Source organism: Bos taurus, chromosome 12 (assembly GCF_002263795.3).
Source record: "Bos taurus isolate L1 Dominette 01449 registration number 42190680 breed Hereford chromosome 12, ARS-UCD2.0, whole genome shotgun sequence".
Classification (NCBI taxonomy): domain Eukaryota; kingdom Metazoa; phylum Chordata; class Mammalia; order Artiodactyla; family Bovidae; genus Bos; species Bos taurus.
The window spans coordinates 22,550,811-22,578,183 of record NC_037339.1 but is presented as its reverse complement, the minus strand read 5'-3'; the positions used below and the strand labels follow the sequence as shown (position 1 = coordinate 22,578,183).

The 27,373-nt window shown below is 41.2% G+C and overlaps 1 long non-coding RNA gene across 1 annotated transcript; it reads left to right on the top strand.

Moving 5' to 3' along the window:
• Positions 1-4,899: 4,899 nt before the first annotated feature.
• Positions 4,900-27,158, top strand: LOC112449126 (uncharacterized). Its single transcript, XR_003037620.2, has 5 exons — positions 4,900-5,126; positions 15,052-15,127; positions 18,347-18,461; positions 23,328-23,558; positions 23,649-27,158. It is a non-coding gene; the product is annotated as an uncharacterized lncRNA (long non-coding RNA).
• Positions 27,159-27,373: the final 215 nt, after the last annotated feature.

The window sequence follows — 27,373 nt, the reverse complement described above, 5'->3', positions numbered from 1 at the left end:
CAATTTGTTTAAATTGAAATGTATTCAAATTGGCAGAAAGGAATGAAATCATATAGCCATATGTGACTTTTAAGAAAAAGACTAGTCGATCAACCAAAAATAATTTGATTGCTAATTGTGCGACCAATCCAATACTAGTTACTCACTGAGGATACAAGAGAAGTAAAAGATTTTGTTTCTGTTAAGAACTAGTAATCTAGTTGGAGAGAGAAGACTAATAAATATGAGTGGCCCAGAAATGCTACATCATTCATTCAAAGCTCTAAGTGGTGATAGAAAAGTAATAGTATGACCGCATGCTATTTTTAAAAAGTTTTTTTAATGTGGATTCCCTGGTGGCTCAGATGGTAAAGCGTTTGCCCACAATGTGGGAGACCTGGGTTTGATCCCTGGGCCAGGAAGATCCTCTGGAGAAGGAAATGGCAACCCACTCCAGTACTCTTGCCTAGAAAATTCAATGGATGAAGGAGCCTGGTGGGCTACAGTCCATGGGGTCGCAAAGAGTCAGACACGACTGAGCGACTTTACTTTCACTTGCACTTTTCATTTTTAAAGTCTTCATTGAATTTGTTATGACATTGCTTCTATTTTATGTTTTGGATTTTTGGCTGCAAGGCATGTGGGATCTAAGTTTCCCAGTTCGGTTCAGTTCAGTCGCTCAGTTGTGTCCGACTCTTTGCGACCCCATGAATCACAGCACACCAGGCCTCCCTGTCCACCACCAGCTCCCGGAGTTCACTCAGACTCACGTCCATCGAGTCAGTGATGCCATCCAGCCATCTCATCCTCTGTCGTCCCCTTCTCCTCCTGCCCCCAATCCCTCCCAGCATCAGAGACCTTTCCAATGAGTCAGCTCTTCGCATGAGGTGGCCAAAGTACTGGGGTTTCAGTTTTAGCATCATTCCTTCCAAAGAAATCCCAGGGCTGATCTCCTTCAGAATGGACTGGTTGGATCTCCTTGCAGTCCAAGGGACTCTCAAGAGTCTTCTCCAACACCACAGTTCAAAAGCATCAATTCTTCGGTGCTCAGCCTTCTTTACAGTCCAACTCTCACATCCATACATGACCACTGGAAAAACCATAGCCTTGACTAGATGGACCTTTGTTGGCAAAGTAATGTCTCTGCTTTTAAATATGCTATTCTAGGTTGGTCATAACTTTCCTTCCAAGGAGTAAGTGTCTTTTAATTTCATGACTGCAGTTCCCCAATCAGGGTTCAAACCTGTACCCCTGCAGTGGAAGGTGAAGTCTTAACCATTGGACCACCAGGGAAGTCCCTGACATGTATTATCTTAGAGTATGATTTTGACTCTCTCCTTTTATAAAAAAGTATTGAAATTAGAACTACTCTACCAACTGAAGTTAGTATAGACTATAAACTGAAGACTCATTTTATAAGAATTATCTGATGGAGATCAAATTAAATGTCATTTTATTAAACAGAATCATTAAAATTTTCTAAGAAATTCTTTACAACAGTAAAGAATTGTAAAACATGCAGTTGTTACCAATCCATAACATTTTCTGAAAGGCCTAGAATGTTTAAAAAGGAGGGAAGAGAGGAAGCAGAGAGATCCCTCAAGTTGAATGGCAGTACCACTGGAAATCAGTTACCAATGTGATATGTAGGAAGAAACGGGTCAGGTCCAAGTGCTGAAAGCAATGTTGAGGTCAGAGGACACACCAAACTACACTAGGTTTGGGACGATGACCTCACAGGAAATGGCAAAACAAATAACCAGAGTCTAGGTTTCTCTCTACACAGTAGCAGAAACTCCCATGCGGAGCAGGAAAAGCATAGTCTCAAAGGATGAGCAATAATAGCTTGTCTGAACGTCCACAGTTCAACCTTGTTTCCAACCACATCTGTGAATGAACCAGAATTTTCCCTCAGTTGAGTTGACTTCTGGCTGAGTGCAATAGGCTGAACAAGGTCCCCACAAAAATATCTCTGTCCTAATCCCAGGAGCCTCTGTCTCTTGCCTTTTAGGGCAAAAGAAACTTTGCAGATGTAATTAACATAAGGTTTTTAATACAAGGAGATGAAAGGGCCCGCCAGGCTCCTCTGTCCATGGGATTGCCCAGGCAAGAATACTGGAGTGGGTTGCCATTTCCTCCTCCAGAGGATCTTTCCGTCTCAAGGATCAAGTTTCCTGCAGCTCCTGCATTGGCAGCTGGATTCTTCTACCACTAAGACACCTAGGAAGCCCATTTTGTACCACTACGTTTGTAGTAATATTTTATGGCAGCAATAGGAAACTAATACATAGAGGAAGATCAGATCACATCAGATCAGTCGCTCAGTCGTGTCCAACTCTTTGCGACCCCATGAATCGTAGCACGCCAGGCCTCGCTGTCCATCACCAACTCCTGGAGTTCACTCAGACTCACGTCCATCGAGTCAGTGATGCCATCTAGCCATGTCATCCTCTGTCGTCCCCTTCTCCTCCATCAGAGTCTTTTCCAATGAGTCAACTCTTCGCATGAGGTGGCCAAAGTACTGGAGTTTCAGCTTTATTTATTTATTTTAATTTTCAATTTTAATTTTATTTTAAAGTTGAATTTTTTTTTTAAATAATTATTTTAATAAACATGAGCTCCCATTGAAAGTGAAAGCTGCTTAGTCGTGTCTGACTTTTTTTTTTAATTTTTTTTATTTTTTAACTTTACAATATTGTATTGGTTTTGCCATATATCAACATGAATCCGCCACAGGTATACATGTGTTCCCCATCCTGAACCCTCCTCCCTCCTCCCTCCCCATACCATCCCTCTGGGTCGTCCCAGTGCACCAGCCCCAAGCATCCAGTATCGTGCATCGAACCTGGACTGGCGACTCATTTCATATATGATATTATACATATTTCAGTGCCATTCTCCCAAATCATCCCACCCTCTCCCTCTCCCACAGAGTCCAAAAGACCGTTCTATACATCAGTGTCTCTTTTGCTGTCTCGTATACAGGGTTATTGTTACCATCTTTTAGCATCATTCCTTCCAAAGAAATCCCAGGGCTGATCTCCTTGAGAATGGACTGGTTGGATCTCCTTGCAGTCCAAGGGACTCTCAAGAGTCTTCTCCAACACCACACTTCAAAAGCATCAATTCTTCGGCACTCAGCCTTCTTTACAGTCCAACTCTCACATCCATACATGACCACAGGAAAAACCATAGCCTTGACTAGACGAACCTTTGTTGGCAAAGTAATGTCTCTGCTTTTGAATATGCTATCTACGTTGGTCACAACTTTCCTTCCAAGGAGTAAGCCTCTTTTAATTTCATGGCTGCAGTCACCATCTGTAGTGATTTTGGAGCCCCAAAAAATAAAGTCTGACACTGTTTCCACTGTTTCCCCATCTAAATCAGTCTATGTAGACCTGGTTTTCTCCAAGATGTCTCTCATGTTGGGCACTGGATTGGAGCATAGCATTTGCAGAGTGACAGGTAGTTCGCAGAAAATCAAGGTCTTCTTTTAGAGTATTTCTCATGCCATTTTCTTGTGTTTTTGTTCTATCGCATCTGTGGCTTTAGAAGCTCTGAGCTTGAATTTTAAACCCATGATGGAGCCCTTGGTATTACCAGCTCTGAATTGTTATAGGAACTCACACCTTGAGCTGGATCCCTGAAATTCATGTCTATCAAGGCTATGATCCACTTTCAGAATGCATGCAGAGTGGTGCCCAAACTCCAGGAAAAAAAGAACTAGTCATCTGGCTAAAGAAAGATTGTTACAGTACACCTAATGGGCTTCCCAGGTGGCTCAGTGGTAAAGAATATGCCTGCCACTGCAGGAGATGCAGATTCAATCCCTGGGTCGGGAAGATCCCTGGGAGAAGGAAATGGAAACCCACTCCAGTATTCTTGCCTGGAGAATCCCATGGACGAGGAGCCTGGTAGGCTACAGTCCACGGGGTCGCAGAGTCGGACATGACTGAGCGACTTCACTTCATTTCTCCTGCATTGCAGGCAGATTCTTTACTGTCTGAAAAACCGAGAAGCCCTAAAATATTAAAGAGGACATTAAATAATGCCTTATTATTCCAAAGCCTATAGACAACTCAGTTTGTTGTTTCTCTTTTGTATATATGAAACTGGAATTAAAAAAAAAAAAAAAGAAGGAAACTTGTCAACCCTTCTAAAAACTTAAGTGGAATGATAAGAAGTTAATACATTAAAAGAGAAAACTTAGTGCTTCAAGAGGAAGGCTCAATATATATTTGTTGTCTGATCAAATCTTTATCGTAAGGATGACCCTAAGGAGAGGAGCAGTTTAATGTGGAGACAAGAAGTTCTTGAGTTACACGTGGGACTGATGCAAAAACAAATGCTTACCAAATGTAAGCTTTATTCAACTCTTCTAAGCTTATCACTTCTTAAGTGTGTTAGAATTCGCTGCATCCAGGCAAGGGTGACAACCTGTCTTGACAACCATGGTCTACATGATTTGCTTGTGGTTCGTACGTGATACGGTACTAGACTAGCCTTGGGCTGGATCCCACCAGGAAGAAGACCTTGCACTCTCTACAGGTGAAGGAATCTTTCCAGCAGAGAAGCAGTGGGAAGTCAGGAGACCTGGATTCCAGTCCTACTATGACCTTGTGAAAGTGTCTAACTGTCTCCACACTTGAGTATCTTCTATCACAAAAGTCCCTTCCTATCCTGAAATCCTGTTACCTCACCCTTGGCCGAGAGAACAGCACTGTCCATTAAATGGAATTTTGTCCTCCGTCAGGTTCTTCTGCCCCCAGTATTTCAGGTCTTGACTTGTACACAATGAGGAGCAAGAGGCACCTCCTTTCGATCCTGTGGTTAAAAATCCTTAGTTCTCTGGTGTTGGAAACATTCTCTTCAACTGAATATTGTAACCTTGACATAGCTGGATTTGCACTTAAGTATAAACACATACCATTGGCAAGACCTTGTGAAATAATTGGCTTCCACTGACCTTGGGGCTGGCAGCATAACAACTCGAGTTTCTCATTATCATTCTGTGCCAGATAAGAGAATTTTCCTCCCATTCAGCTGATTTTCAGCCTTTGTTTGTTAGGCAGTGAGAACTTTAAAACGCTCAAAATTGTATGCCGTGATGTGAACTCTGGCAGCCAAATTAGAATCTGGTTAAAATGGTAAGCAGCAGCCATGGGGTCTTGACTTATCAAAGATTTTGACTTACAAAACTGATAAAAATGTTTTTTGAGACATCTGGGAACCATGTGACAAAATAGGAAATTCTGATCAATCTTCAGGAAGTAGATATTAACTAGAACTTACCATCTTTTCTTACTCCTGCCCGCATTATTATTATTCTCATCACAAATTAAAAGCAATACATCAACCCAAAATGTTTAATCCCCTTATTATTTACCCAAACTAATCAAAAGTAAGAATTCCAGTAAACTAAAGCTGCAGGACCTTGAAAGAGAGAATGGATTGGGAATAAATAAACAGAAAGAGCTTAGTACAGGGTCTGATACATTTTAGATGCTCAGTAAAAATGGTAACTTATTAACATCTTGACTTTGCCATTTGTCTTTTTGTTAATTTATTTCAGAGCTATCACACACCAGTCTTGTTTTCTCTCTGCCTCTTGCTGCTTTGGAATTTGATGCCTAAATTTAATATTCACGATAGTGAAATTCCTCTACAAGTAATTAATTAACACATCCCATAGAATTAGTTATAATGAAATTTTAATGGCATCTCTGAAAATTGTACTATTACATTTAGAAATTAAAAATCAATTTTGAAAGGTGGTTGGTCAAATTGGAGTCATTTATGGAGTCAAGAGGTATATACTTTAACTCCAAAAGACATTGGTTTGTGGAAAATGTCATTTACCTTAGAAAAGAAATTGTGTATTAATAAAAAATCAAGAAGCTTCAGGAAACTATTCAGAAGTTGATACTTTGAGCTTTGAGTGAATTTTAATCCAGACTCTATAATAAACTTGATGTTATAGCATAAGAAACAATCATCTACCTTAGTTTTTTCATCTAGAAAATAAGAATAATGATTTGATAGAAGAGTAATAGTTTATAAAATTGTGGTAGACATATACAGTCCTGTAGAATTACTCCAAGATAAGATATAGGAAAACACCCTGATGCTGGGAAAGATTGAAGGCAGGAGGAGAAGGGGACGACAGAGGATAAGATGGTTGGATGTCATTACCGACTCAATGGACATGAGTTTGAACAAGCTCCGGGAGTTGGTGATGGACAGGGAAGCCTGGAGTACTGCAGTCCATGGGGTTGCAAAGAATCAGACACGACTGAGCGACTGAACTGAACTGAAGGTACACTCTTTCTTAGCATAATGATGTAAAGCCACTTCTGACCAGGAGCACAAAGGTAGATGAAATGGATTGTCCTGGTGTATGTGTGTACACGCCATACTAAGTTGATTCAGTCCTGTCCGACTCTGCTACCCTATGGACTATTGTCCACGAGGCTCCTCTGTCCATTGCATTCTCCAGGCAAGAATACTGGAGTGGGTGCCATGCCCTCCTCTAGGGGATCCTCCCAACCCAGGGATCGAACCCTTGTTACTTATGTCTCCTGCAGCCCCCTGGTGCTTGCCTCGCTGTGGTTTTGTAATCCTATGATTGCCCCAGGTGGGGTACTCCCACTCGTTTTGAGTCGATAAAATTCAGGGGCCATAAAGAGAAGGAATCCTGGTTATGGGAGGAAAATAATCTGAACCTGCACTTTACCATCCCAGCTGATAAAATTTGCCTCTATTCAAATTTGAAAGAGTACATATTTCAAAAATATTTACTGGCTGATTACAAAGCTGTAACAGTAATGATGCCAAATCAAATTGGATAAATGTTGCCTGGTAAATAGAAGGCCCTCCATCAATGTTTGTTCAATTAAATCTGAGTATAAATGATTGTGAGTTATTCTGGAAATTAAAAATTCCTTGAAATAGTAGATATCAAAAATACAAGAGCCAAGTATTATTCAGGAAAAATTAAAGATGAAATGATTAGATTCCTAGTCAAAGGCTCATCTCATAGGGATTTTCGTAGAAATGTTTAGTTGATGAAAGAATTTGGATTTTTAAATGATCTTTTGAATGCATTTTTCTACCTTTTAGCTTGTTTTGTGTTTTCACATTTTAGCTCTTTGTAAGTGAAAGTGAAAGTGAAAGTTGCTCACTTGTGTCCCACTCTTTGCAACCCCATGAACTATAGAGTCCATGGAATTCTCCAGGCCAGAATACTGGAGTGGCTAGCTGTTCCCTTCTCCAGGGGATCTTCCCAACCCAGGGATTGAACCCAGGTTTCCTACATTGCAGGCAGATTCTTTACCAGCTGAGCCACAAGGAAAGCCTAGTGGCTCTTTGGCCCTTTATCAACAAATATTTATGGGGTGACTACCAAGTTTCAGCTACTATTTGAAGCCCTGGGGAAGCAGAAGTGAACAAAAGAGGAGAAAGATCATACCTTCATGAAACTTATGAAGCACACAAGCACACAAAAAATAAAGGAAACATATTTAATCTTACAGTACAGGACCTTGAAAAGTACAGTAGTCAATGCAATAGCTGGCACCCAGGGACTGGCATCAAGGGAACAGGCAAGAAGAGTTACTGATGGGAGAAAGGAGAGGAGGTGGGAGATGGTAGAGCTGAAGGGTCATTAGCAGTGGGAGATGGAGGTTACGCTGCAATTTCACTCATGCCTGACACTGATGAAATGCACGTTTGCATCTTTGAAAGTTTGCAGCTTGAAGGTTCGTATGGAGGGGACTTACTGTAACGCAACTCCATTCTGACATTCTCTAACCTGGAGATAATGTCAGATTGCACAGGTCTAAGGCTCAGTCCAAATATAAGGCTGCCTGACCCCTGCTCCACCATGCCCACTTCAGATGTCAATTGCAAATTCAATGTCACCTGTGCTTCTGATCCATTGGCTGCAGGTCAGAGGTTTCCATGAATGACACCCTTGTTGGGTTTGATTAGTTTGCTAGAGTGGCTCATAGAACTGTCCTTGTCTCAATCTGCTATTATTTGTTTTTATTGTGCACCACCGCCGTTTTTTGTGTTTGTTTTTTATGTATTATCTGTGTGAAAAGTGTTATAAACCTATTATATACAGTGCTATATAGCTGTATTAGTTGGGTACCTAGGCTAACTTTGTTGAACCTAATAAACATATTGGACTTATGAACATGCTTTTGGAACAGAACTCATTTGTGTGTAGGGGCTTACTATTAGGACAACCAGCTGGTGTCAGAGAATTGCTTGATGGTGTGGAACACCCTCCACACCTTGCAATCAGTGATTTGAATTTCGTCTGTTGATGGTGCTGTCAACTGCTGATCAGTTATTCTATTTGGAATCACGTTCTCAAACTCTGGTTTCAACAATCCTCCACTTGTGGTGCTTTGCTTACAATTTTATCAATCTCTTCTTTGCCTTCATGTGGACTCTTTTTTAACTCACTTCCTAATGTAAGTAATCCTAAATATCTGTTTTCAGCTCTGTCCCAGGTTTGCATTGCATGCTCTCAAATGGTGGCTTTATTGATTTTCAATACTTAAACTTCAACTCTATCCCTTAATTGATTCCTCGGTTCCATACGTAATTTTCAATACTGTAATCTTTTCAATATTTGAGCTATGATGTAATAAGCACCACATTGCTGAGTAACCCAGAGAAAATCACACCTCTGACACAATCTCTCGTTTGTGAGATGAAAAAGTTTATCTTTCTGGTTTCACATGTATGTTGTCAGTCAAGGTTCTTGGCTGGAAAAGGAAATTTGAGCAGAGAGTAGATTGTTACAGGCTATTAGTGAGCTTTAGAATTGGTAGTAAGGCCGGGGAGACAGACTTGAGGACTGGAATAGGACGCCTCTAGGAGTTTACATGCAGAGAAGGAAATGGCAGCCCACTCCGGTATTCTTGCCTGGAGAATCCCATGGACAGAGGAGCCAGCCTGGTGGGCTGCTGTCCGTAGGGTCGCACAGAGTTGGACACAACAGAAGTGACTTAGCATGCATGCATGCATTGGAGAAGGAAATGGCAGCCCACTCCATTATTCTTGCCTGGAGAATCCCAGGGACAGAGGAGCCTGGTGGGCTGCCATCTATGGGGTCACATAGAGTTGGACACAACTGAAGCGACTTAGCAGCAGCAGGAGCAGCAGGAGTTTACGAGGCTGGAATCACAGATCAGTCACACTAAAAGAAAAGCCTCCAGACATTGCAATCATGACCTCGGACACTGCGACTTCCATCACCATGACTGTGCCCCACGTGAGATGAACCAACTCTACCTGGTGACCATCTTGGTCTCACACACAGTATTCAGTCTCCAGTTGCCACATCCTGTTAACTGATCCTGGGTCACATTGCCTGTGCCCAGGGAGCAGGCAGAGGAAAGATCTAGCTGACCCAGGACACAAAGATTTCCACCCCAGCAGAATGGGGATTGGATGTGGGACAACAAACCCCTCTCCCAATAAGAAATGTTTACCCTAGATTTCTCCCAGCTACCTCAAACATGAAACATTGAAAGCAGGCCACTCTCTGTTACCCAGGCAACTTGTGCCTAAAACATCTACCTCACATCCTCAGGATAAGGAATCTTGCTTCACAAGGCATTATTTTCATCATTGTTTGATCTTGTTCAGTTGTTGCTGGTCAGATTGCTACATTTTAATCACCTCTTTCTTTTCTTTTCCAGCTCTGGCACATAGATTTTGTTAGGAAGTCATTAATGAAGGAATGATTTAGGGACTCAAAGCAAAACAAAGCAAATCTCAAGGCAGAGGTTTATTGATCCAGGCCAAAACAATCTTGACTTGAATTCTTGCCCTTTAATGTGGTTTTTCTTGACTGTTTCTCCCCTGTGATTTTCAATGAGCTTCAATTACCAAGTAATGCTTTCTCAACTTCCGGAACATGAATGACAGACAGCAGAACCTGGTGACGCAGGGCTTACCTTCTTTTAGAAAAGGAGAGCGTATGGAGGCAATGCTTCTTCTGTTTTTTTCTTCTTTTATTGTGAAGCAGATCACCACATTCTCAACACTTAGAGTAATCATCATCTTTTGAAAGTATATTTCATTCAACCATTTTAACATTTTCATATGTTGATGACAGAAGTAGTAGTGTATTGTTAGTTGCTTCAGTCATGTCTAACTCTTTTCGACCCCATGGACTGTAGCCACCAAGGCTCCTCTGTCCATGGAATTCTCCAGGCAAGAATACCAGAGTGGGTTGCCATTCCTTTCTTCTGGGGACCTTCCCAACCCAGGGATTGAACCTGGGTCTCCTGCATTGCAGGCAAATGCTTTACCATCTGAGCCACTAGAAACTATGAGCTGATGAGGGAAACATCACAATCAATTAAGCCTGATTGGTACCTATGGAAATCTACAGATGAAGAGGAAGTGAAGCTGTGTCATTGTTCTAAGAAACATATTTTCCTTTGCTTTTTTAATTTTTAAAACATTAAAAAAAATTTAAGTGTAGTTAGTTTTGGAGAAGGAAATGGCAACCCACTCCAGTATTCTTGTGTGGAAAATCTTGTGTGGACAAAGGAGCCTGGCGGGCTACAGTTCATGGGGTTGCAAAGAATTGGACACAACTTTGTGACTGAGCATGCACATGCATAGTTTACAATAAAAAATATTTGTTGAATCAATTCCTGGTAATTTCATGCAAAGTATAGTTTTTTCAAGACAGGGAAGTTGAAGACAGTCAGTACGACCGAGATATAAGACCTGAAAATTTCCAAAAAACTCCTGATTTAAAAATCACAATTACAGGCTTGGTTTTCACAATGTCATCAAATATGGGCTGTTGATACATGTTTATGCTATATAGAGTATAAACATGTGCTTCTCCTAAATATAATCAAATTGAAATTTTAAAAAGGGACATATTTTCCTTTGCTTTTGATTGTGAGATGAGACTCAGAATGTCCCCTGCATTTATGAAACAATGACGGAGATAACATGATGTTATTTGAACATCTATAAATATCCACAGAGGATAATAAATGCCTTCGCTACCTCTAAGCCCATGTGTTATGTTGAATTTTCAGTGTCTAGCAGTTATCCTTGATGCACTTTTCATGGTTTTAAAACTTGGGATCTGATTATATACTCCTGGGCTTTTCACTGAATTTCCTACTTGGAAAAGCAAACCACCCATCATATTTAAAATTAGAACCTGCCTCTACAACCTAGGCATCCCTAAACCACTGACCCAGCTCTGTTTTTCTTTCTTTTCTATAGCAACTTATAGCCTTCTAAAATACTAGATGAAGCAACTTTATGTTGTTTATTGCTTATTTTCTAGCTTTTTCTGTTAAAGAGTAAGCTCTGTGAGGACAGGAGACTTTATCTGTTTGATTCATCTATGTCTTAGAGTTCCATACAGTAAATGGGCATATTCTAGGCATGTAATTAACATCTGTTGAATGAATGAACAGTGTCTACATGGCATTGAGTCTAGCTGTCATGCCTGAGGCTTGTGCATCTGATGTGTCTCCTCATTATGCCCAACTCCATATCTATAGTCCTTCCCCCTTAAAAATCAGCTTTTCCAAAGGATTGAAAACTCACTCATAGCAAGATTTCAAAGACTCCTCACAGTTTAGAGCACTCCTATTTCCTGCAGTAATTGCATTTTAAGAAGGATCATAGTTATCAAATCAAAGAGATACAATTTTTTCTTGAGACTTTTTCTTTTTTTCAGAGCAGTTTTGAGTTCACAGCAAAAAATGAGAGGAAAGTACAGAGATTTCTCATATGCCTTCTCTGCTCACACATGGATAACGCCACTCATTGTCAGCATCCTTCACCAGAATGGTACATTTGTTATAATTAATGAAGCTTCACTGATACTTCATTATCACCTAAAGCTCACAGACTACATTAGGGTTCGCTCTTGGTGGTGTCAGTTTTATGGGTTTGGACAAATGTATAATGACATGCATCCATCATTATAGTATCATATGGAAGAGTTTCACTGTCCTAAAAATGCTCTGTGCTCTATCTGACCACTCCTCACCCTCCACAACCTCCAGCAATTACTGATCTTTTTCCTGTATCTGTGGTTTTGCCTTTCCCAGTATATCAAATAATTGGAATCATACACTGTGTAGCCTTTTCAGATCAGCTTCTTTACTTAGTAATATGCATTTAAGGTTTTTCCATGTCTTTTCATGCCTTGATAGCTCATTTCTTTTTAGTGCTGAATAATATTTCATTGTCTGGATGTACCACAGTTTATTTATTCATTTACCTACTGAAGGACATCTCAATTGCTTCTGAGTTTTGGCGGCTATGAATAAAACTGCTATAAACATCCATGTGCAGCTTCTGTGTGGACATACGTTTTCAACTTCTTTGGGCAAATACCAAGGAGCACAACTGCTGGATCATATGGTAAGAGTATATTTAGTTTTCTAGGAAACCACCAATGTGGCCTCCAAAATGGCTGTACCATTTTGCATTCCCACCAGTGATGTGTGAGAATCCCAGTTGCCCACATCTTCACCAGCATTTGGTGCTGTAGGAATACAATTTTAATCACAAAATTTTCACCACATCTTTTTAATGTGTGTGGCTTATGTAGTTTATCAGGGGTAACTTTGGTTTGAAGAGGAAAAGACTCAATCCCTTGGATCATTACATAGAATTTCTAATTTATGCATTTGTTGTGAATAGAGAGTTGTGTCCTCTTTTTCAAGATTTTACTGAAAACTATATGCTATGTAGAAAACAAAATGAGTATAAATAACAGTCTAATCACAAGATGCTTGGTATTTTCACCCACTGTGGAAGACCTGGCTTCACCATCTTAATGTGAATTGCTTTAGTTTTACTTTTTGAAAAAGAAATCTATAAATCATCACCACCATCATCACCAGCATCAGTGTCATCACCATCACCATCATCACTGTCATCAGCATCATCACCAGGACCAGCGTCATCACCATTGCCAGCATCGTCACCATCACATCATCACCATCATTAGCATCATCACCATGACCAGCGTCATCACCATCACCAGCATCATCACCATCACCAGCATCAGCATCATCACCACCATCATCACCAGCATCAGCATCATCAACATCACCATCACCAGCATCAGCATCATCACCACCATCATCACCAGCATCAGCATCATCAACATCACCATCACCATCATCACTGTCATCAGTGTCATCACCATCACCAGCATCATCACCATCACATCATCACCATGACCAGCATCATCACCATGACCAGCATCAGCATCATCACCACCACCATGACCAGCATCAGCATCATCACCACCATCATCACCAGCATCAGCGTCATCACCAGGACCAGCGTCATCACCATCACCAGCATCGTCACCATCACCAGCATCAGCATCATCACCACCATCATCACCAGCATCAGCGTCATCACCAGGACCAGCGTCATCACCATCACCAGCATCATCACCATCACCAGCATCATCACCATCACCATCACCAGCGTCGTCACCATCACCAGCATCAGCATCATCACCACCATCATCACCAGCATCAGCGTCATCACCAGGACCAGCGTCATCACCATCACCAGCATCATCACCATCACCAGCATCATCACCATCACCATCACCAGCATCATCACCATCACCAGCATCAGCATCATCACCACCATCATCACCAGCATCAATGTCATCACCATCACCAGCATCACTGTCATCAGCGTCACCACCATGACCAGCATCATCACCGTCACCAGCATTGTCACCATCACCAGCATCAGCATCATCACCACCATCATCACCAGCATCAGTGTCATCACCATCACCACTGTCATCAGCATCATCACCATCACCAGCATCACCACCACCTCATCAGCATCACCACCACCTCATCAGCATCATCCTTATCAACACCATCCTCATCATCACCATCCCTCTCACCATCACCACATCCCATGAAGTTTGATATTACAGTATTTTCAATTTCTTAACCAAATACAGTAAAGCTGTACTGTTCTGAAGGTCATAACTGGAAACCACGACTCTGGAACTGAGTCAATAAATGATCTCTAGCTGTTTTGAATCACCTAATTAAAAATATCTTTTCAAGATCTCTCTTCTTTTCTTCTTGCCAACTTATACTATTCTGCTGGCTTTTGGCCTCCAGTGGAGATCCTCTGGGGCAACCTGATTTCTTGCAGCCGTTTGGCCTTGTCTATTGAAGGGGAATTAGGAAGAATGTGACTTGGCTGGGCCCCTGATGGTGAGGAAAGCAGGGCCTCAGGGAAACATGATATGACTGCACTATTGTTTTCTAGGCTAATCTCATTATAAATTTTAAAAAGAAGTTTAGTCATTTGAGATATGTCTTCTACCTTTACACTTGATTTATTGTTTGGTCATTAGAAGTTAAAAAATTTTTTTTCTCCTGATTTTGAAGTCATTTTTTGTTTTCTATCCCTGTATTTGACCTGTTTTCCTTTTCTTTCTTTTCTCTCTCTCTCTCTCTCTTTTTTTTTTTTTTGGCCATTGCTTGGGGCATGCAGAATCTTAGTTCTCCAACCAGGGATCGAACCTATGTTCCCTATGGTAAAGTGCAGAGACTTAACCACTGGATGGCCCTGGAAATCCTTTTCTTTTAAATCTCTAGAAGCTTTTAGATCATTTGTTTCATCTTTAGTGGGCTGGAATTCCTAATCAATGAGTCTTTTCAAAACAAAGCTCTTTTGACAACACATTTGAAGAGCCCTTTCAAAGCTAGAGTCCTGAATCCTTCAGTTTGAGAAATTTTTCTTGCATAATTTTTAATGAAATTTACCATAAAGTGACTGGGCAGAGATTAAAGCTTTTAGCTGAGTAACTCCCAAAATGTCAGCATGTAGCCTAAGTCTTTGTTCTGGATCATTCAGTGTCTCAAGAGATGAATCTTCATTTTTTACTCATAGGCTGGACTACTCGGACTGGGCTATTGATTTTCTGGTCTGAGCCCAGAGATGGACAGAGATTAGGGGTATCATCATTCAAACTGCAGACTTCAATTTTCTCTTTTGTTTTCTCTCTAGCCATACCTGCAGTCCTGGAATCCTGATCTTACCTTATTAATGTTTTCCAGGAGGAACACTCTGATCTCCTGTAGAGGTAGGTAATCACTTGGCTGTGGGTGGGACAGCACACCTGAGTCTCAGTGGCAGTCTATTGACTTCAGTAAGCCCTATTTTTGGGTCTATACTTCATCTCTACCTTCACTGGTGATCCTGAGCCTTTCTGAGCTCTGCCTGCAAATTGATATATCTAAGTATTTAGCTAGAAGCTCAAAGTTTCGAAGCTTCCTCCCTTTTGCTAGGTCAGGTACCACTCCATCATGGTTCTCTGTGTTCCAAAAATTTACTGAGATCTTTCATGTGCTCTACCATTTTCTTTGACCTTGTGAAATAAAACTTAAAAAATGTTTTCACTATCCTGTTAGTGGGGTTCAGAAGAGAATTCAAATTAAGAGACGATCTGCCGTGCTTAAATGGAACTCCAATCAGTACTTTTCAAAATGTTGCCTCTTGGAAACTCAGTCCTGCTGGCTGGAGAGAGGGGGAAGGTGGCAAGGTGATGAATCTCTGGTGATATTCAACCAGCTTAGTGCTGGTTAATCAGTTTTATACCCTGAGTTCCAGGCAAGGTGTCTTTGAACAAAAAGTTCTGTGAGTAAAAATTCTTTGGAAATTGCAAGTGTAGATAATCTTTAATGCAAATTTCTGATGTTCATATTTGGGGACTAAATGATTCACTTATTCATTCAATAAACAGGTATTGTGCTTCTGTTCTATACTGGGCACCAAGATAGGCACTGATTTCCTCCTACTTGATATAAACAGATTTAATAATGCTGCTTTGTATTAATACATATTCTGTGGAACCACACATCTCACCTATTAGAATCATGACATGGATTAAAACAAATTCAGGCTCATCTGCCCATGGAATTCTCTGGACACGAATACTGGAGTGGGTAGTCATTCCCATCTCCAGGGGATCTTCTCAACCCAGGGATTGAACCTGGGTCTCCTGCATTGCAGGCAGATTTTTTACCACCAGGGAAGCCCAAAAGCAAATTCAAGTGATTCAGAATGATTGTTATCCCATTTGAAGAGCAGAAATCAACATATTTGATAAACCTGCTTATTCAAACCTGCTTCTTCATCTTCTGGTTCCAAAACTGGGACCAGAACTATGTTATTACTTATGGGTGGAAGGTAATGAGAAGAGTATGTTTTTTTTCTCTTTAAAACTTTGCCTCTAATTTTTATTCATGTAAGACAAATTGGTTTAGTTTTTCCAGTTAAAATGATCAGCCTCTGGATCGTTTGGAAACTGATTTTGCTTTAAGTTATATATTATTTCAATTTTGGATGAAAAAGACAATTTTTGTTTTTCATTATTTTTTATTTTTATTGAAATATAGTTGATTTACTATGTTGTGTTAATTTCAGATATACAGCAAAGTGATTCAATTGTATATACATCCATATATATATGTATATATACACATATGTATAGGGCTTCCCTGGTGGCTCGGATGATAAAAAATCTGCCTGCAGTGAAGGATACCTGGGTTTGATCCCCTGGTCTGGAACATGCCCCAGAGATGGAATGGCTACCCACTCCAGTATTCTTGTCTGAGTCCATGAACAGAGGAGCCTGGCAGGCTACAGTCCGTGGGGTTGCAAAGAGTTGAATGCAAACTGAATGACTAACACTTTCACTTTTCACAATTCAACCTATGACACTTAGGATCCCGGATGACATTCCTGACACCTCACTCTCTTTCCTCTGTGCATCCAATCCATAGCTGAATCCATCATGTTCAACCTGTTCTACCTTGAATACACTTGGGGCCCGGCTATTTCTTTCCATCCTACCCCAACATTATCATTCTTTCTCTTGGACCATGATAGTAATTTCTTCACTGATCCGCTCCCACTCTAGTTTCTCCTAATCCATTTCCCCACTGTATTAGCCAGAGATCGTCCAAAAGAGCATATTTGATTATATCTCTCCTATTCTTACAACATTCCACAGCTTCCCACTGCCTAGAGATAAACGTAGAACTCCTTCATGTGGCCTGCACTCAATTGGCTCCAGCCCTGTCTCTCCAACTTTTCTCCCAGTGCTCTGAGCTTGGGCCAAATAGGAACTTCTTTCAGTTCCTTGATTGCACCATGCTCTTGCCTCTAGGCTTTGGACACGCTGTTCCCAGTCTGAAACACCGCTCAACCCTACTCCCCAGACACTGACTCATGCTTTAAACCTTGACTTTAATGTCGACTAGTTTCAGGAAGGCTGGATCACTGTAATAGGCTGGATGGTGGCCCTCAAACAGACATGTTCATGCCTTCCTCCCTGGAACCTGTCACTGTAATCTTGTTTGGAACAAAGGTCTTTGTAGATGTAACTAAGTTAAAGTTCACGGCTGTATCCCCAACAGGTAGCCCAGTGCCTGTGGTACATCATAGGTGCTAATATTCAATATGAACAATGTTAACAATAATTACGTTTCTTGGGAACTTCCCTGGTGGTCCAGTGGTTAAGATTTCACCTTCCAGTGCAGGGGGTGGGTTTCATCCCTGGTCGAGGAGCTAAGATCGCACAAATCTCTCAGCCAAAAAATTAAAACATCAAACAGAAGCAATATTGTAACAAGTTCAATAAAGACTTTAAAAATGATCCACATAAGAAAACTCTAAAAAGAAAAAAAAACCCTTTTCTTGAATAAATACATGAATGACTCCATCCGTATTTCAATCTAGGTGCTATCCAAGCACTACATACAGATTTAGAAAAAATCAGAGGTCTGGCACCTGTGAACACTCTGTAGATCTGACCTTCCAAGTATCTTAAGGAATCTGCAGTCTCCCTAGAAGACAAAATGCTCACATCTGGCAGGATACTTTAGAACCACCCCCTGCCCAAGTAACATCATTTCCTCCAAAATGAAAATAAATACACTCTGATTTGATTTTACAAACATTTTAAGGGATCGTCTTATCAAAATATTTGTTGAAATGTCATTTTTGTGTTATGCCACATTAGTTATTTAAAACTGTGTTTGAAGGAGTGACCTCATTCTTAACCTAGAAAATTCCATAGTGTAACTGGAGAAAAGAATTCCGGTTTCTTCTTATATGCAAAAAATCAGAAATACATGAGAAGATACATATTACTAAAGACTAAAAGAAAACTAACAATGACAGGAAGGAATAATAATAAGCAAATTCACAAGTTCCATGTCTGTTTACATCCCATTCTTTGAGCTCGACGTCATAACCGGTGGTACTTCCTTGAACGTCCAACTGCTTTTCCTTTCAGAGACAGCTCCTTCGCAAATTCCTGGTGAGCAATAAATCCCATGACTCCATCTCTTCTGCCTTTGGAGGGGCTGACGAGAGTACTTCTTATTCCTAAGCATGAAATTTGTTCAACGGTGAGCATGCATTTCAAGTTAGATCTGTCAGACTGATTTTCAGGGATTGCTGTGAATTGCATGAGAAAGGTGATTTTTATTATTTTCTTTTTCTTCTGAGATGGCTGATTCTAGGGACAGCGCAATCGAAGCTTCTCATGGCCATCCTAAGCTAGTGTGTGGTGACCGCCTGTCTGAAAAGGAAGCCAACTCACATGAAAGCAAAGGCAAAAAATGGGAAGAGAGAGACAGACTCTTGATGGAGTTTTTCAAACCTGGGACCCATGAGTGCCTGGAACTGTTTTGTTGCTGTTTTGTCGCTAAGTCGTGTCTGACTCTTGCGACCCCGTGGACTGTAGCCTGCCAGGCTCTGTCCATGGGACTTCTCAGGCAAGCATACTGGAGTGGGTTGCCATTTCCTTCATCCAGGGGATCTTCCCAACCCAGGGATTTAACCTGAGTCTCCTGTGTCTCCTGTTTTGGCAGGCTAATTCTTTACCACTGTTTTACCAGGGAAGCCCAGGACTTGGTTTACCCTTCGATTATTCCTATCTTTAGATAGTGATATAAGCTATGAAGGGGTCTGGGTGATGAGATAGGGAGAGGAGAGATGAAGAGGAATGTGACCAACATGGCTTAGTTTGTTAGTGTTAGTTGCTCAGTTGTGTCTGACTCTTTGTGACCCTGTGGACTGTAGCCTGTCAGGCTCCTCCCTCCATAGAATTCTCCAGGCAAGAATATGGCAGTGGGTTGCCATTTCCTCCTCCAGGGAATCTTCCTGACCCAGGGACTGAACCCAGGTCTCCTGCACTGTTGGCAGATTCTTTACCATCTGAAACATGAGGGAAAGCCCACAGAGATGGCTAGATGTTCTTAAAAAATGAATTCTTCCAGGGACTTCCCTGGTGGTCCAGTGGTTAAGACTCTGCACTTTCAAGGCAGAAGGTGCAGGTTCAATCCCTGCTTGGGAAATTAAGATCCTACATGTGGGCGTGGCCAAAGAATACATAAATAAAATTTTAAACAAACCAAAGAACTTCCTACTGCTTCCAATTCTATGTTGTAGAGTTGTCTCTGGGCAGTGCCTGTCCATTAAGTACTACATTTCCTAGATAAGGACATGTGACTTGTTTTTGCAAAGGAATGAGGATGAGAATCAAGTGTGTCCCTTTATTTTCTATGACTAGACTATTAAATCTTTTTGATATTCCATGTAAATCATCCTGTTAATGTTATAAAACGAAGCCACACAACTATACTGAGATGTGCTTGACACAGAACATTGTGTAAATGTGAAGTGTGTCCATTTAGAGCCAAGACAGTTCAGACTTGGGTTTGCCTTCTCTCCCCTCTCTTGCCCTCTTTCGTGGGTTCCAGAGCATTTTTATTTAAGATCAATAGATAAGGGAGTAGATTCCTGAAAATTAATCTTTAAAAAATGCAAAGGAATTTAAGACTGAACTAGCAAGAAAGAGGCATTTAAAAACATCTTCAGTGCTGAAATGCTTGTGCTCTTTTTGAATTAACAGAAATAATCTAATTTGGTTAATAGTGATGACAGTTAAATGACCCTCCAAACCATGTCCCTCTGACCTGAATACCAAGCACCAAAATGTTACTCTCCTGGTCTGGAAGCTCCCTCGCTCACTGCCAAAGCATTTGGTTTTGGTCACTTATCAAGCCCTCAGTTTCATCATATAGATCATCGCTTCCTTCCATCCCTGCAGCCCCAATTCCATCATCCGCCTTGCTTTACTGGAGCTCTTGTAACCACCTGCCCATCACTCACTAAGAGACATTTCAGCCTATACTTTGTGTTGGAGCCAAAGAGTGAAATGGTCAGGCCTATGTTTAAAAACTTAATCCCATTATTTTGCCAACAAAGCCATCTCTGTTTGGCTTATGCTGTTCTGCTATTTTTATCCTTTCTTCCGAGTGTGGGCAAGTTTGAAATTGAAGCTGAAATGAGACATAGATGCTATAAATGTATCCAAGAGGCTCAATGGCTATTTGAACTTTCAGCGAAGAATTAATCAGCTAGCCACAAAAAGAGAGGAAATGTTTCCATTGTTTTAAGATGACAATAATCCTATTGTTTTGATTTGGAAACACGAGGTTTGAAGAAAGCTTCCAGAGTCTAAATAGGACTCTGAGAATGTATCCTCACACTGCCGCCGCCGGAGGCTAACTGGCTCTGTAAATGCCAGACTCCTGGGATAGTCGTTAAGCCTTATGAAACGACAAATTATGGGTCCCCTGGAGCCAGAAGAACTTTTTTCTTTTATATTATCCACGTGATCACCTATTTCAGAGGCATCCCTGGAAGTCATGCATGCTTGAGAAATGTGCTCCCTTCACTGAGTCAGTTGTTGGTAGTTGGGTTATTATTGAAAGAGAGATGGGTTTGATCCCTGGATCAGGAAGATCCCCTGGAGGAGGAAAGGGCTACCCACTCCAGTATTCTTGCCTGGGAAATCCCACAGGCAGAGGAGGCTCTTAGGCTACAGTCCACGGGGTGACAGAGTTGGACACGACTCAGCATGCACACACAGTCCACGGAATGCCGTGTCTTGACACCAATATGCTTTTCCTGGGCTCTTTGGGTAAGTGACTGTCCCTTTTGATTGTTGTCCTTGTAGACATGCTCTGAGCTAGCTTGGATTAGCAGTGGGGTGAGAGAGGAGTGGTACATGGGATTTGTTTGGGGAACAACAGATTGAAGAAGCAGAAATTCCCTGGCGGTCCAGTGGTTAGGACTCTGCGCTTTCACTGCTGGGGGCCCAGATTCTATCCCTGATCAGGAAACTAAGATCTTGCAAGTCAAATGGCTCCAGGGGTTGGGGGGTAGGGGAGGAGAAAAGGCAGAAGTGCCCTGAAGAAGGACATTGGAAAGAGAGAGGAAGGAAAAATGCAGGAGAGGAGTAGGGAGGGGAGATTAGTCCAAAGGCCACCCAGCTGGGGTGATGGTGCCATACTGGAGGAATAGCTATTAATATATTGGCTGTAAGGAGCTGGAAGGCGGCCCACATGAAAGCTATGGCTAAATACATTTGGAGCATCCATGCTTTCATTATTATAGACAATGAATATGTATTGAGTTGCCCACTATATGCCAAAGTTCAGATAGGAAGCCACATCTTATAGAAGAAGGCCATTATTTTACCTCGGTATTTTGCAAGCATTTCGTGATAATTTTCATGATTGCTGACACTAATGTGCACATTTTGCAGATGAGGAAATATGAACCACTGAGAGGTTAAGTGATTGCCTAAGGTCACAAAACAAACGACTGGCTGCCTAGTGATTAGGAGACAGAGACTTTAAATTTCAAATGTATTGCCTCTGGCTAGATAACAACTAAAGGTTTAATTGATCTAACATGATTTTTTAAAAAATAATTTTCTTCTGAGAGACATAAGATTGGCTTTATCAGCAAGTATAAAGCTTCTAGTGCTTGCCTTTTCTGGGACTATTCCCTTAGGGAGTGGAGCCCCAAACATTGAATGCTAATTACTCATTTGATCATTTTTAAAAAGTTATTATCAGATGATGTCCTTCATACACAAAAAGCTTTTTGCCTCTTTAGTATGCTTTTGCAAATCGGGGCAAGAGCAGTGATGCTGTAGCATCCAGGATTCTTTCATAAACATCAGCCATTTGTGTCTGACATCTTATCTCCAAGACTCTACACTTTAACACTTTTAAGTGATCATAAAGTGGACTCCAGAGAGTCCATATCAGAGAATGGAGCTACAAGAATCCCAACTAATATGAGAAAGAAGAGAACATAAATCAGGGAATTCCTTAAGAGGAACCAAATAATTCGAACTCAAAGTATAGGAACTGTTGTTCAGTTGCTAAGTCGTGTCTGATTCTTTGCATTCGCATGGACTGCAGCACACCAGACTTACCCGTCCTTCAGTATCTCCTGGAGTTTGCTCAAATTTATGTCCATTGAGTTGGAAATGGCTTCAGTCCAATTATACTGCAGAAAGAGCTAGCCAACCGATGTGAGAGAAGTGAGAAGAGATTGAGTGAAAGGGTGAAGGTTTGCAAATTGTCAGAGATGCATCAGTTCCGGCCTGGTGTTTGGTCATTGGATAAAGAACGTGAATCCTCTCCACCCTGCAGAGCATTATCCTGCCTGTTTTAAACTTCAAGGGTAAAGACCATCTTGTCCTGTTAGATAAATGGCGATAGAAGCTGGTTTGACACTTCCCTTGATTTATGCACCCTTCCAGAGGGACAGAACCTGACATCCTGTTTGTTGTCACAAACAGCTATAAATTGTAAAGCAGGTGACAGCCATACTCTTCTATTTAAAGGACATCCTCCTTTAAAAAAACCAAACAAACAGATAGATTTTTCTGCCTATTGTCCTGGTTTTACAATATTTGAAAACAACTGTTTGAACCATGAGGGTTTTCCCCAGCAAATGGGCCAGACCTCAAGCCAAATGCCACATTGTCCTCCTTGACCAGAACGTACTAAAGAGCAGAGAGTTTGTGCCATTAGAAACTGTTCCAAGTCAAACAGGAGTTTGCAAATTGCCTTCGCATGAGCTCAGAGTAGCCAATTCCTTATTGGCAATAAGAAATAGAGAATTTTTATTCAATAGTCAAGGGCCAAGTATGGCTTCTAGGGTCTAGAACCTTGGAAGTGTTAAGCTTAGCTTCCTCTCTACTTTTTTTCTGAGACAGATGTCCATTGCTTTTAAGAGTTATTTTTTTTTAAGTCTAGGACCCAAATGTTATTGCCGACCTGCTTGATTTTGCATTTTTGGGTTCTTTTTAGCCAGTGCTGATATACTGTATATTAGTTGACAAATGGACCAGAATGGGAGAGTCGGCCCAGTCTTTATGTCTACTTATATCTGATTTTTTTTAGATAAATATGACTCATGTAAAAATTTCCCATGCTGATGCGAAGAAGAGGTATAAGTAATGCAGAGAAGAGGTGTAAGTAACGCAAAGAATGCTGACTGAAAAGGTGAAATTGCCTGTGGAATCCCATTGTAAGTTCACATTCAACAAGACATCATAAATGCATATTGTGTCTTATTGAGTCAAGCACATTCCATCTTGTCGTGAACATTTCTTTGAAAGTCTATCCTGTCAGGTAGGTCTTGCACCCTTATGAAGAATCTGCATAATGGATAGTGTTGGCTCAGTCATGGTTGAGAATTACTAATTTTTTTCCTTGTTGCAGTGACCTCAGTCTTGTCTGCTGGGATGAGAATCAGCAGGTTCTATTGGGGCAGAATAATCCTGGATGCATCAGAAGGAATCAGAGAGATAACATTGGAGGAGCTGGGTTTTCTGCTTGAGAAAGTGCTGTGGAAATGTACCTGTCTGCTCATGACCATGTCTTTTGTCAGTAAGAAGTAATCTGTTAAATGTCTGCTTTTTCACATGAGCCAGTCTTCTGGAATTCAAGGAAGAAGTGATGGAAAAGTACTCTTCTTGTAGTTTAAGACTAAATAATTCAGACGTTTGAAAGTGATCATTTATTTTCATATTTTTCCTTGAACAATTCTGAACTCTTTAAATAATAATTCCTTCCTATATTTTCCTTCTCATTTTCATTTTTAGTCTGCTTCCACCAACTCCCTTGCTACTGTATAATCCTGTAACATTCATTCTTCTTATCTCAGGAAATGTGTGGTCTAGGCAAAGATGGTGAGATGGAGCTCAAAGCTGGAGAAGAGAAGGAAGGCTGGTGCTTTCTAATGAGTGTCAGTCAAACCATGTCCATCTGTGGCCAGATAGTGGAGGACGGTATGTGGGGCTTGGAAAGAAAACATCTCTATATTTTTGTAAGTTTGTTTTGGCCTTCCCTGGTGGCTCAGTCAGTAAAGAATCTGCCTGCAAAGCAGGAGACCCAGGTTTGATCCCTGGTTTGAGATGATCCCCTGGAGAAGGGACTGGTTGCCTATTCCAGTATTTTTGTCTGGAGAATGCTGTTGACAAAGGAGCCTGGTGGGCTACAGTCCAAGAGGTCACAAAGAGTTGGACACAACTGAATAACTAAGCACACACAGCCCACATGTGTTTTCTCAGTATAGACTCTTGAAAAGCTAACTTTGAGTGTATTGAAACTAGGAGAAATGTAATTTGCCCACACTCTGTTGAGAATAGTTATAGGGTAGACTGTCAGATGAGGGGTAGGTAGCATCAACACAGCCAGCCCTGAAAAGGAGGGGAGTCAGGAGAACCAGTGGGGAGGGCGTGGGTGGCAGCGATGGGAGAAAGGAAGCAGAAAGCCAGGATGGACTCAAACAGACACAGGTGGACATGCCACCTCCCTTCCTGAGTCTTTGAATGCAGGCTCTTTTCAATGGTGGGTACCTCTTCTCCCTCCCCAACTTCCCCAACATGCGGTCGCAAAGAGTCAGAGATGACTTAGCAACTAAACCACTACCACCTCCACTCTACTGTCTGCTAATATTTAAGAAAGAGGCCCCCCAAAGCTGAAATGCGGCCTTCTGTGCCGTCCCATCTTTGGGACATACAGGAAGGTGATCTTGGAACCCCTGATGTCAGTCTCTTTGCACATTTTCTCTTGGGATGGTCAGATTTCAAGTGAAGATTTTGTCCTGTGCAGGGTACGAGCCTGGCTGCCAATATCCTATACACTGAGTGCTTACACAGAATCTCTGGTCTTAATATTCAATGGCCAAGTGGATTTTGACTTGACCATCTATTTCCAATAGGCATCCCCATCTCCCACGGTCTGTTCTCCCTTATCCCAGAGATCATTCAACCTGTCCTGAGAACAAATCTCTGGGTTTCCACCAAGGTGTGAAAATACCGAGGCCAAGCTGTGCTAAGTGAGAACAGCGCGGGCGATTTGACAGTCTGAGTGTTTCTCATACAGACTTTCAAATAACCACTCTTGTTTTCAGCTCTGCTGTCATTCCCAATGTATAATTACCTAGTGCTGCCAATTTCTAATTATTAGAGGGGTTCCACAGTGCAAATCATGTTCAGCTTTTACCACTGGTGAGTTTAGTATTCATTTTAATTCTCGCAATGTCACTTATCTTTCATCCCTTTGCTTTCTAGCTTTCACAATTCTCTTGCCGTTTCTTTCTCTCTTGCTCTTTGACCTTGTTGATGCGTGCCTTAATTTTTTTCTTTTACTTTCATTTTAGTAAGGTTGCAGGAGGGTGAGCAGTTATTCAACCTACTATATATAACCACAAGTCCTCTTGTGATCTCTAAACGTAGTTTTCCCAGGAGCAAAAGCACAAGAGCAGGGTTGTCATGTACAGTTGCTCAGTTTCTATAGTGCACAACTCTAAGGGAGACTATTTCTGTCATATGTTTTGACAAATGTCTAGCAAATCACACTAAAGTGTCTTGTTCTGTAAAAATAAGTATAACATAGCAATTGTTTAATAGATAGAAATAATGGGATTTAGTCTAATAATTAATAATGAATTCATTCTAATAAATAATCAGGAAGGGATTACTTTTTCTAAATTCATGCAAAAGAGACATGTGCTAATGACTGTTCTGAGCAAGGGATCTGAGCTGAGACTTCTGAATTTAAAGATGTTTCTGAGTCTTCTGGTTTACGTTGGCCCAGACTGCCTTCCAAAAATGGGCTGAGCAGAGTCTGAGAGTGCCAAGCAAACAGGGAGTTTCAACAGGTGGCCTCGTGGTAGTCTGATCAGGATTTTTAAAACGTTTTCTGTGAGGGAAATAACCGAAATTTTCTAGCCAACATGGTGAAATAAAATCTTCCTAATTGGTAATAGTTGTAGACAAATTTGTATTTAAAAATAAAATCAGCAGCAGATTTCTGGTTGAAAGTCAGTTGGCTTAGAGATCCTGACAGGACCTCTCCTAACTTCCTACTCAAATAACTATAAAGACAGCAAAAAGAGTGAACATTTGTGCAAAACCCAAACTCACAGCCAACCTATTGCCAGAATCTTGGAAGAAAGTTTCCCAATAACGAAGTCTCTGGGGTGGACCTAGACATCAAAATCAATGCCCTAGGTGTGCATTGCCAGCTGAAATGGAACTCAGCCAACTGCTTCAGAAGAGGGAGGGAGAACTATGGGGCCTGGATCAGAGATCCAGGGTGCATATAAAAGCCCAAGTTCAGTTCAGTTCAGTGGCTCAGTCATGTCCAACTCTTTGTGACCCTACGGACTGCCGTAATCCAAGCCTCCCTGTCCATCAACAACTCCTGGAGCTTGCTCAAACTTCTGTCCATTGAGTCAGTGATGCCATCCAACCATCTTATCCTCTGTCATCCCCTTCTCCTCCTGCCCTCAATCTTTCCCAGCATCAGGGAGTCAGTTTCAAATGAGTCAGTTCTTCACATCAGGTGGCCAAAGTATTGGAGTTTCAGCTTCAGCATCAGTCCTTCCAATGAATATTCAGGACTGATCTCCTTTAGGATGGACTGGTTGTATCTCCTTACAGTCCAAGGGACTCTCAAGAGTCTTCTCCAACAACACAGTTCAAAAGCATCAATTCTTTGGTGCTCAGCTTTCTTTATAGTCCAACTCTCACCTCCATACATGATCACTGGAAAAACCAAAGCTTTGACTAGACAGACCTTTGTTGGCAAAGTAATATCTCTGCTTTTTAATATGCTGTCTAGGTTGGTCATAACTTTTTATCCAAGGAGCAAGCATCTTTTAATTTCATGGCTGCAGTCACCATCTGCTATGATTTTGGAGCCCCCCCAAAATAAAGTCTGTCACTGTTTCCATTGTTTCCCCATCTATTTACTATGAAGCCCAAATAGTGGTGCATATAAAAGCCCCAAACTGTGGGGTGATCCAAGGTCCATACAAAAGCCCAAACTATCCATGCAATTGCATGGATAGCTCTTTTGAGTTTACTAGATTGACACACCTGACCCCATTAGTAATTTTCTTTCCTTGGAGATTTACTTGGAGATTTTAACCCCTT